Source organism: Helicoverpa armigera, chromosome 27, assembly GCF_030705265.1.
Source record: "Helicoverpa armigera isolate CAAS_96S chromosome 27, ASM3070526v1, whole genome shotgun sequence".
NCBI classification, from domain to species: Eukaryota; Metazoa; Arthropoda; class Insecta; order Lepidoptera; family Noctuidae; genus Helicoverpa; species Helicoverpa armigera.
In genome coordinates, this window is record NC_087146.1 from 1,199,008 (window position 1) to 1,211,989 (window position 12,982).

Here is a 12,982-nt window from a genome sequence, read left to right on the forward strand (position 1 = left end):
CGTAAAAAATCCATCACATCTGTTTTTCCAAAACTTTGGCATGTGCCAAACACACCCACATTTTTGTCATAAAAGTATTTATATACTAATTGTTTCCCACGGGTCTACCTGTGTCCCGAAGTAACTACTCCCCGCATATGGATATAAAGAGCCTTTGTAATATCTCAGGCTTTAGACAGTGTACTAAATTGTATTTAAATCAGTTTTTTTATTTTATTTATTAGGGATGAAAATCAGCTAAAATAAGAATAACACAATGAAATAACAATTTCAGTATATAATAATATTGCAGCCTACTACATTATCTATGGATTACCAAAATGCAGCTGCTTAAAAATTAATGAATTAAAATTGAGATCAATAAATTGGTTAAAAACTATTTCAGTAGTTTTGCATTAAGTTGATCCAATTAGGTAAAACCATAATTACATATAAATTAAATTAACAATTAGATTGCCGGGATAATATACAGTCAGAAATTCATTATTTGAACTGTGGCTAACATCCTGGTAACAGGTTGAAGAGGTCAGATAGGCAGTCGCTCCTTGTAAAGCACTGGTACTCAGCTGCATCCAGTTAGACTGGAAGCCGACCGCAACATAGTAGAAAAAAAAGCTAGGCATATCAATTAGTTATCTAGTAAATAAGCTGAGCTTTGTACAGTGATCTTTTTTGAAAATTTCTCCTATTATGAGCATGAAATCAGAAAACATCATATTTTCTTATTAGACTCTGCATAGCCAACTAGATTTTATAATATAGTTGTCCATACCAGTATGTTATTAGGTAAGAAACTATTATCTAAGGTAAAATAGTTGTTTGTAGTATTCAAATTATATTATTGTTAATTTTGATGATAAAACTAGAATCATTTGTGTTTATTTTTAGAATAAATTGTCTAAAACCTTTGCAGCTCCAACCAAAAACATTTAAATTATGCAACCTTTTTTACTACCTACAAAAAAAACATTGCTATGTACCAAAACATAGCTGAAATTCATTCATTGTCTTTGTGTATACACTTTGTATGTAAACAGAGGTATAATGTAGATTTTAAGCATTAAATAATTATGTATTTCTTTTGTAAATAAAGCACAACAGTCAAACTATGATCAGCACGCTAAATAATAAAAAACAAGTGTGAACTTACGCAATTTGCTCGTATTCATAGAAGTTATTCATTAAAACCGTATCACTCCCGATAAATATAGATCGAAAACGCAGTCAAAAATAGATAATAAGTTATCCACTACACACACGAGTCGTAATACAGTCACATCATCTTCGGAATGTTAAACTAAACAAGAAAATCAGTGAACAGGACACTCCACACGGAAATTCAGAGGGAAACTGCGAAAGAGTCGATTTTCCTTTCAGGATTTAACCACCATGTTAAACTCCCGTTTTGTAGTCCACTAATACATTGTCCAGGGTATTTTATTGAACACAATCGTTCGTTTGTAAACGGCACTCATGCCCGAAGACACCACGTCTTTATATTTCCACAAATTCAACTCGTTTTTACGATATCACTAAATAAAATGATGTGTGAATGACATGAAATTTTGACATGCGTACTCCGTCCATTTGTTTAGCTGGCTCCACCTAGTTTGGAACATACGCGAAATTTTGTACGCGTCTTTTCTTAGCTTTGCAGCAGTACTGCTACTCGATAACAGATATCGCTAATAAAACTGTTTACATTTATCTCTCACTAGATGGCGTTAACAAACACTGAAAAACTTGTACCGTTACTTGGCATTCAAATCGTAAAATAATCAACGACTCGTAACAAATTTAATTATCTTAAGTAATAATATGTTAATCTCGGCTCAATGCTAATCTCTCAGTTACATCACACCTTGTATCAATCAGTATTCAAGGAATATATTTACATTTATTTTACGACAACATGGTAATTAAAATGTAGCCAATTCTATTATTGCTAGCGCCGACATTATAGTCGGTTTATAACATTTTGTAAGGTATTTCTTTTATGTTGTTTCTTGTGTGACAAAGCTACGGTCAGAGATATCAATATGGCGGATCAAAGTCGCATATTTGTCCCAAAAATACGAATGACCCAAGAACGCGTGGTCGGACATTGGAGCATAAAAAATGGATGCGGCATTTACTCTGAGGATGTAAGGCACCTTTGAGTGTATAGGTAAGTCATTAGTAAAGATTAATTCATTGCATAACTGTTTACGCATTGATACTTTTTTGTAAGAAAAAAAAACAATAGTTTTAGTCCCAGCCGTCTATCCAAGTTGGACATGAATTACCTATTATCATAAGCATACCTATTTTATTAAACTTCGAAATCATTGAACTCCCAAAGAAACAACAAGAACTTTGGTAGGTACTTGTCGTCAACTCTATCACCTAAACATTATTTTTCAATGAAATTCGCATGTATTGAGTAGATCATTTTATTACCTACCAAGACTTTTCCCCAATCCGCCTGACATGGCCTCTCAAATAGCCTATCAAAATCTTCGCACCTCCATGAAGCTCTAACTCGTTAGTTCTTAGAACGTGTTCAGGATAATGACGTCATGTCACACACACACACACACAGACACACACACACACACATGTTGAGAATGCAGTATTATTAGTATTAGTTCACTAAGGGTCAACTCTTGATGGTTTAGTGAGCTCAAGGTTGATACCTATGTCTTGGGTTTTGGACCTGCATTTTATTCTTACAAAGACTTACCAATTTTTTTTTCTGATGTTTGTATGTAAAGGTAAAATGTATATATAAAGATCTCCCAAGCCTTTTCCCAACTATGTTGGGGTCTGCTTCCAGTCTCACCGGATGCAGCTGAGTACCAGTGTGCCACAAGGAGCGACTGCCTATCCGTCCTCCTCAACCCATTTACCCAGATTAGTTTATAAAGATAACAATAAAAAAATATTTATTCAAAGTAGGCTGAAAATCAGCACTTTTTGAAGGTCAAATTTACTGGAGACAGCCCCCAAATCGCCCACCCTTGACCACTTCCTATGTGTCTTTGCTGGGAAGAAGAATTGGTGGAACAAACTCCCCACCAACACATATCTGTCTGTATCACGGTCTGTATGGTTTGAAGAACACTATATGCCGAAAAGTTCCTAAGGAATACGTTTAAAACCGCTAGCAGAGGCTATTCTCTTAATTCAACCATGTATCTTAATAAGAATATAAAATAAGGTGAAAATAAAACTTCTTAAATATTTTCTTACGTCAAGTAGGATGCTCCTGAGTGAAAACTATGATAAACTACATAGATTTCAGAAAAGTTACACTTAACTTTTGATTTGACCAAATGAAACTTAGGTATATTACGATTATCACATACCTACGGTTTTGACCAAAGATCATTTTACTGGCAGTTGTTAGTCTAATTTGATACTTTATTAGGTACACCAATTTTACATTATTTATCTTAAATTAGTTAATTTCATCATAACCAACATCTCTGCTAAACCCACTACACACTAATCTTGAATATGTTGTCTCGTCTATGTATCAATATTCCGCCGGCTCCTCAGCAAGGTTTGGCGATCTAACAGCTGAGGCTCACATGTATTATGCATGAGATGACCCGGATGTCATAGTGTAGGAGCTAGACTGCTTAGATTAAACGTTACTTGAGATTAAAGTATCAAGCAAGCTTATTGTAACGTTCTACAAGGGCTGTTTTTCAGCCTATTTTGAATAAATGCTTTTTGATTTGTATATAGAAAAAGAGGCATAAAATATTTGATTTTGAATTGTTTCAGTAAGGAATTAACTATAAAACACCAGCCTCTCAAGTATGAGTTAGATTGCAGTACAGAAAATGTGCGTTGTATGGTGAAGGAAATACTTACCTCGAGGAATCCTGGATTTTTCCTCTGGCGTGAATGTTGCTTATTCTTTCTCTGTACCTAATGAGAACAATCCATTACCCTACAATGGGTCACTAAAAAGGCTGTTGATGATAATTGATCTATTCTCTACATATTGCAGGTTTTAGTCTTAGTTAAAGTAAGAATTAGTGACCCCAGCTCTTAAACATTTCGCATTTGATGACAACGGTGTCTCTCGGCGCGATTAAACTCCTGCGCAGCGTCACACTACTAACTTGCTATTGTAAGGATTTTGGCGAATTTGTCTTGTAGGTAACTGTTCCTAGTACCTAAGTTTATTTGTCATCAAATAACTTTGCTGCTCTGAAGTAAGCTATTTGATCCTTTGCATTGTGTATATTTCGACTATCTTGAAGTTATTAATAGGAATTTTTGTGAGGCAAAGTTCACATATAGGTACTCTTATCCCTTACAAGTCGATGCTCTAATACTGTAATTAAAAACCAACCTTACACCAGCGGTTTTAACCCCGTGAGACAACTCCGCACACCCGGATCAAAAGCCTAAAGCTTTCCTTGATAAAAAGGCTAAAATTTAAAATTGGTGTACCTAATAAAGTATATCTATCTATCTAACACTGAAATAATTTGACAAATTGTACAACAGTTCTTAAGATTAGCGCGTTCATTACAAAGTCTTCAGCTTTATAATATTAAAATAGTATAGAAGCATGTATACTTTAGCACATTAAGTTTTGGCTCATAATGTTATATCTACTTAGTTTTATTTTGTACATATTGTTGGCCCATTAAAATACCGGAGTTTCTTGATATACGTATACCAAAAAATAGGGCAAGAACGATCTCCGGAACAACCAGATGGGTTCTTTACAATATTCAGGAAAAACTGTCATGGCGAGTTCCCCCGTGTTAGGTAAGGTACGTTTAATTGGTGGGTCTCGGCTGAGAGTCTGGAAGCGACCACAAATAATATTGTGATGAGAACAGGAGGATGACGATGATGAGATTTTCTTATGTTAAAATATTTATTCATGTAAAATATATAACTAAGAGGTTCATGATCCAATTAAGAGGTTATATTGAATGAAATATACATATTGTACTTGCAAATTATACAATGTGTCCCGGGGATAAGTGACCGCCCGAATTTTTTTGAATATTTGTACAAAATTAAGGATAATTTCATTTATATTTTTGAAAAAAATCATTAAAAAAATTTTATTGTCAGGCCTGTTAATAACAGGCTTTGCTCTTTTTTTTTAAATTTCAACTGACTGTATTTTTGCATTTGTTTGAAATAGCAGCAAACATTGCTGTGAACTATTGTAGGAAATATCATGTAGTTTATTAATAAATTAAAAGAAAGTGATATTAAGGGGGCATTTATTGGACTTATTTTGAAAAAACTGAAAAAAGGCGTTATTTTCTTTGAATTTTTATTTTCTTTTTTTTCTAATAAATGTTTTATTACATTTTTGTTATGTTTGATAATTTTAATTGATAAACTATGATGTCGGCTAGTCAATAAAGAAAAAGAATTTAAAAGATGTAAAACTTAGGAAATATCTTAAAAAAACTGCAGCACGTCACAGTATTTACTAAAAATCATTAAAAAAAAACCAAAGGCGGTAAGTCCCAAATATAAAGGAAATTATCCTTAATTTTGTACAAATATTCAAAAAATTTCGGGCGGTCACTTATCCCCGGGACACATTGTATAATACGGGTTTTACTACTTTCCTAAGGAACCCTATTTTGTGTTGTCTGATACAGGTATTCTAACACATCCGGCCCGCGATACATTTTGAATATCAAACGATAATTACCTACGATCTTTTGACCGTTTTAGCAGATTCCTGTGAATAGGGATTCCCATTACATACCTAGGTAGTCATTTTTGGCATACCTATTAGAAAAAAATGGTTGGTTGTGAAAATTGTACTGAAAAGAAACAGGTAGCATTTCATCGAGAATAAATATTTTTTGTATTTTCTTTCCCATATTTTCTACTATCGGTTCGAAACGATTTCACCTGAGGCTCTAATCCAGCGAACTTCTTTTCGCAACTGGATAAATGGTCTTTTCTCAGGCTTTACACAGACTATCCGCGTACCTACCAAACATTTAAGTTCAGTAGTTTTGTCGTTGAAATCACCAACCCGCATTGAGCAAGCGTGGTGATTAATGCTCAATCCTTCTCCGTGTGAGAGGAGGCCGCTGCCCAGCAGTGGGACGATAAAAAGGCGGTAACAGTAACGAGGGTTTTCTAAAATGGCAATCCACGAGGTGGCAGCACCGAGTCGTCAGGTCTAATAACTGTCAAAGTGCTTATCTTTACTATGAATAGTGAACGATTTTAGTGTTTTTTTTTATTTTATAATTAAAGCACTGCATTATTGTTTTACTGTTGCGGTTGAGTAAATAAAAAAACCTAAATCATATTGTGTTAACAAAGGAGATGGCCAAAAAAACACCCAGAATCGACAGGAACTTCATATGTATGATTGGATTCAGTATAATTTGTGGATTTTAAAAAGTATTTCAAATCATCTAAAAACCATGGGGTTCTCTTTTTATAACGTTTTTTCGATCAAGATTTTAGTTCACAAAAAAGTTTACTTTTACTATTTGATGTTCGTTAGAAGTTGAATGCAGACTCGTGATTGGACCGTTTTGCATTGCTAAGTCATTTGTTATATTTGACAATGTCACATGGCGCGATTTTCAAAGACAATTTCTCCAAAAACATTTCATAGCCAGATGTGAAGGTTGCATGTAACTGCGAAACCTCTCCAAGTAGGTAAGGTCAGTGCTTAATCGTATCTGGAGTGGTTAAATACAAGACCTTTTAATCTCCAGGCAAACTCTGTAACTATGGGGATATTACCATTGGCTTGTATAATGTTTGTGTACCTTGTTTTTTATGTGCCTTGAAGTCAATAATCTTATAAATCAACATAAATTCCACATAACTTATTTTTGTGAAAATATGATATAGCTCCTATACCCCATGGATTTCAAGCTGGATTTTTTGGCACCATCAAAGGTCAATAATAATGAACCCATTGGTACCCATTTCGTTGCTGTCGATTCTGGGTTTTTTTTCTATGAAAATTTGGCCATCTCCTTTTTCAACAAGCTTTTCCTTAGTACCAGTGACTTTTGCACCCTCTCTCTTAGCTCAATTTTTAGTTCGGAAACCTTATTCTGACCGTAGTCCATAATAAAATCAATATACACTTCCAATATAACAGAATTTCAATAAACAATAAGTTCGGCACCTACAATTCCATACTATTTGACAGCTGTTTGGACCAGACGCATACGTGGCGCCACCCGGTGGCAGAAAAAATTTCAAAAACCCTCACTGAAGTGGTATGTACCTTACCCTAATTTTTTGCATAACCCAAACCCGCAGACAAAATAATAACAAATCAATCAATCAATAAATATAATCGTTAACAGATATTATCAAAGGAATTCAAACTAATATTACTTCTTAATATTTCCCCAACAAGTTGCTCACATTTTGTATCTTTTTGTGCAAAACCACTGACTTTTGAATGTCAATTTTGTTTCAATCTAGTGTTATTTATAAATTAATCAATTAAACGTATTTTGTTTGACATTCATCTGTCACTTTATAATGTCAAACGTTGTTTTATTGATTTTAATCAAGGATGACACCGAATTACATAATCTAAGAAACTTGATAAGTATAGCGCAACTGACGTGCACAGAGTCTCGGGTTAGATTCTCGGGTCGGTCAAGAATTAAACGAAGTGTTTTGACAACATGCATCGGAGAACATGTTATTTTATTACAATTTATAGTAAAAAAAATTTGCTAAGTACCAGGCATCAACAGGTACATGGATTAACCGCCACAACCCAGTAAATCGAGCAACCCGATTTTCCTTTGCAACACTGGTTATTCTGTCTTTTTCTATTTTTCTCCTACAAAGAATCGGTCACCTACAGAGTGGGCGGGCAGCTTTAGCTTCTGCCAGCGGTTTCACCCGCATCCCGTGGGATCTACTTCCCGTACCGGGATAAAAAGCCTATAGCCTTCCTCGATAAATGGGCTATCTAACACTGAAAGAAATTTTCAAATCGGACCAGTAATTCCTGAGATTAGCAGGTTCAAACAAACAAACAAACGAACAAACAAACTCTTCAGCTTTATAATATTAGTATAGATTCATCCAGATTTGCAAATTAGTTCGCTCAGAATGCGAGCGTAACCATAGGAATCAACTAGTTCAATACAATCGTTGAGAAATGAATTAGCTTAGCTGTCCTACCCACATTGTATGACCTAGACTCTAGCAAGTGACCTTTACACAACGTCTATAGTCTAGACTTTACACTTACAGACTAGGTTTTGACTTATGATCATAACGTTGAGAATAATATACCTACAACTATTTTTTTACGATTTCAACCTGTGATATTTAGACGGGAACAACTCCACGCACCGGGATAAAAAGTAGCATATAGTCTTCCTCGATAAACGGGCTATATAATACTGAAACAATTTTCCAAATCGGTCCACGAATTCCCGAGATTTGCGAGTTCAAACCAACAAACTCTTCAACATCACATCTTCTAACTACATATACTTACTTAGACACATTTTTTCTTCTAAAATAAAGCACAAAACATACACACATCCTACCAGACATATATTAAAATATTCCGTGTCAGGCATAACCTTGCATTCCTTTGCCGTTTGATTATAAAAAAAAAACATATATCTAACATGGCGGACCGGTAACAGCTGATTTCTGATATTATTATTTGCTCGTGAGAAAGGATGGACGTTTCTTATAGTTTTTATTAGTTTTTTAATGTGAATTCTAGTTTTTAGAATATTCTTAGCGAATTTTTAGTAGTTAAGCTTTGATGGGGTCCATCTTTCGTCCTAAATTATGGGTAAGTAGACTCCACATTGTGTTTTTTTTTGTCATTTTATACATACGGCTGTCTGTTCGCTATAATTTTCCATACTCATCATCTCCCGAGCCTGTTCTCAAACAATGTTGGGGTCGGCTTCCAGTCTAACCAGATGCAGCTGAGTACCAGTGCTTTACAAGGACCGACTGCCTATCTTACCTCCTCAACCCAGCTACCCGGGCAAACCAATAGTTAATACTACAAAATAGTCTACTAATCCTCATTATTTACCCAAGAAAAAACTTCATCTATCAATATTTCTTCATACCACAGACAATTGAAGGCAAAGCCATAGACACAATAATAAAATTAATTACTTTTTCAATTATAACCAGCCTTGTTTTTTGTATTACATTGATAGATCTAGTTGTTGATAATTACGGAATTATTATCGTGAGGAGATCAGGAAAATTATCGACCTCTAGATGGTACTTAGACATGAAGTAAGGAAAAATGAGCGGAGATATCATAATGCAGGTAGGTCAGGCGCCTTCTTCTAGCTCAAATACGTACGGTGGGCATGACCAAAACGATCAGTTACGAGTGAACTAACGAGGCGTTCGGGTTCTCTGAGACGCTTGTCTACAATTTTTGGTGTTACAAAAAAATTGCGGATCCAAAGAAGACGTATAAGGGCGGAGCTAGTAACGTTCCTCGTCCCCCTCGCCCCGCATGTTGTCGCGCTACTTTCTTAGGAGATTTTCCGTTATGGCATCTCCGCTAGTCATTTTGTTCTCCATGTACTTAGATGAGGAAGACTTTGAAGACTAGCTTCTGGCCATGGTTTCGCTCGTTTGAAAGGTTGAAAATAAAAATGAATGCCAATGTATTTTTTTTTATCAGATTTAGGAGAGCAAGCGTGGTGGAGATCTAAGAGGGAGGCCTATGTTCAGCAGTGGACGTCCTATGGCTGAGATGATGATGATGATGATGATGATGATGATGAAGCGTGGTGGAGCGACGCTCAATTCTTCTCTATGTGAGAGGAGGCCGCAGCCCAGCAGTGGGAGGATAAAAAGGTTGGTGATGACTCAGATGCAGTTATTTTTTAAGTCCATTAAAAACGTGTTTGGTTTCCTCAACCGGATACGAATTTTAGGGGATTCCAGACAGTACAAAAAAATAATACTTGATGCAAGAATTGGAGAACCACCAAACCTTTCTGAAACCTTAGGTACCTAAGAGGTCACAAAATTATCTAAAGGCAAGATTACCGAAGGACACAAATGTATGTATCTTTTGGTGTACTCGCTTTAGCAAACAGTAACACATTGCATGCGAACATTTCTAAAATGTCCGCGAAACTACAACCTTTGTACGTGAACGCATCGAACCGGACTCACAGACACATTTAAATTTTAGCGGAATTTCGCCTTAAAAATACCTACTTTATCGTACATTTTTACGAGAATTAACTTCTTTAAAATCTGGTTTCGTCTATAAATAATTAAGTAATAGGCAGTTTTAGTTAATTCGCGGCCGATGACGGTTACATTAGGCATATAACACAAGAGTCTGACATCATCGGACGACCGGTAACTTTAACCGGTTGCGCGCCAAAAAAGTTGGCACAAAAAATGGCGCCGGCGCTAGCTGCCTCTATGGAGGTTTTGGGCTTAGTCTATGGTCTTAGGTATGGCATAATTTAAAACTAATATTTTTGCCGTAGGCGTTCGATAAAAATTTTGTTTGTAATGCTGGATTTTTTCGTCGATATGACTTGTTAGGCTACTGCCTAACTGCCTGTCAACTCAGTTACCCTACTAATCCGATACAACTAAGTAAGACTGGTTGTCAGACTTGTCTAGCTTCTGACTAACCGTTACTACTACTAGAGATGTTGAAATGACAGCCGGGACCTGCAAACCTTCTGGAACACGGACAAACTCATCATGTCAAGATGGTGATCCCCATTGCTTAAAATTATGATCAATCGAGAGCAATCCTATACATATAATACCTATCTTAAATTCAGAAACAATCCGTTTTCTTCTTGATTAGAAATCATCAAGGTGTAGTGTGAGGGAGTGTCAGACTCCTACTGACTTAACCCCACCATGTTCCTTCTTAAGCCCTTTATGTACCAGCGCCGCGGTAATGAGCGCGAACAATCCCGCAGCCAAAAAAGCGCTTATCTGTTATTCTCATAAAAATCCCCCATACCATATTATATCTGTAGCTTGTTCAAAATACGGGTTTGAACGACATTTTCCTTCTGAAATTCCTACACAAATCAAGTGGTGTAATCACATTCGAATATATTTAGAAAACCCATCTGATGTGAAGGTCAAATAACTGGCTTCAGAGTCTTGTTAAATTGTCTTCATTATTTAATACTGGAAAACTTTTAAAACAATTTAATATATGTACCTACTTAAAAACTGCTTAAACTGGCTTGTCTTAGACTTGTGAGGAGTTCAATTTTAAACTAATATATAAACACGACATAGAAGAAAGAAGACAGTAAGTCTGACACCAGTCTAACCAAGGGGTATCGTATTGCCCGGGTAACTGGGTTGAGGAGGTCAGATAGACAGTTGCTCCTTGTAAAACACTGGTACTCGGCTGCATCCGGTTAGACTGGAAGCCGACCCCAACATAGTTAGGATAAAGGCTCGGGAGATGATAATGATACTCTAAAACTTATATTCTAGCGCTAAACAACAAAAATATAACCGTCTACATCTAATACTATTCACATAATAATAAATACATTGACATTTTGTCTCGTCTGTCCTTGAACATCGACATTTGAGAGAATGCCTGGCGATCCGTGGGCGGATCACTGAATCGACACGTGTAATATTTGACTACATTTGAGAATTCAAAATTGTAGAAAATCTAGTGATTTTTTATATTTTGAAAGTATTTTTGTTTTTATTTCTTAAGTACGTTAGCTGCTTGCCGCGATTTAACTCGCGTCCCGTGGGAACTACTGCCTGTACCGGGATCAAATATAGCGTATGTTACTAGGAGAGAGTGTAGCTTTCCAAAAGTAAAATAGTTTTTCATGACAGTTCAGAAGTTTCAGGGTTGAAATAAACAAAATATCTTCTTTATCACATTAATTAAGAATATATTGGCAAAGTATATGAAGTTAGAAATTCAATTTTTAATTACTTCTTTCCCGGATTTTCATCCATTTTTCCAGAGAACTAGTTACATATGTAATTTTGGGAAATATTTATATTACTGTATGTACTGTTACTGAATCTTAAATAAACCTACAGAACCCATCAAAAATACCTCAGACAAAAAAGCAGAAACAAATTAAAAAAAAAACGTTCCCGTCCCCGAATGCGCGCCATATTTTTCTGAAGTTACATTTTAAAATCCGCCAGTCTTCTACCAGTCTCATCTCAAGAATACCAGCACACTGCAAACTAAACAGTTGCCCGATAGTTGACCGATAGTTGGCAAAAAAATCTTTTAAGAAAATAGTGTATTCAATCAAAGTTTTCAGTCAAATCTTGAATTCAATCATAGAAAAGTACATAAAAGTTGTGGTGGCCTAGTTTGTAAAGAACCAACCTCTCAAGGGTTCGATTTCAGGTCAGGCAAGTACCAATGCAACTTTACTAAGTTGATATATGTATGTACTTTCTAAGACTGTGTTTTGGATGGCACGTTAAACGGTAGGTCCCGGCTGTCATTGAACTTCCTTGACAGTCGTTACCGATAGTCAGAAGCCAGCACGCCAGACAGCCAGTCTAACCAAGGGGTATTGGGTTGCCCGGCTAACTGGGTTGAGGAGGTAAGATAAGCAGTCGCTCCTTGTAAAACACTGGAACTCAGATGCATTCGGTTAGACTGGAAGCCGACCCCAACATAGTTGGGAAAAGGCTGGGGAGGTGATGATGGAATCAGAGCTTTTAGTTATATACCGGACATATACCTGATCGTTGTAATGTGCGTACTACCATTCATCTTCATACCTACTGATATATATATGAGCCCCGATTTAGGTAGACAGGCAGTAGCTCCTTGTAAAACACTGGTACTCAGCTGCATCCAGTTAGACTGGAAGCCGACCCCAACATAGTTGAGAAAAGGCTCGGAGATGATGACCTAATCCTTGTAATGTGCGTACTACCATTCATCTTCATAAAGTCTTATGAGCTCAAACTGTCGGCCGACTAAAAGTTTGCAGTGTGGTGCCACTCTAAT

At 36.1% G+C, this 12,982-nt stretch overlaps 1 protein-coding gene across 1 annotated transcript in view; it reads right to left on the reverse strand.

The window, feature by feature from the left end:
* The window catches only part of LOC110381580 (uncharacterized), a 53,766-nt gene extending 52,191 nt beyond the window's left edge, over positions 1-1,575 (reverse strand). The window contains exon 1 of the mRNA XM_064041914.1: positions 1,151-1,575. The gene's annotated coding sequence lies outside the window, so the exon portion shown is untranslated. The remainder of the gene's footprint in view (positions 1-1,150) is intronic.
* Positions 1,576-12,982: the final 11,407 nt, after the last annotated feature.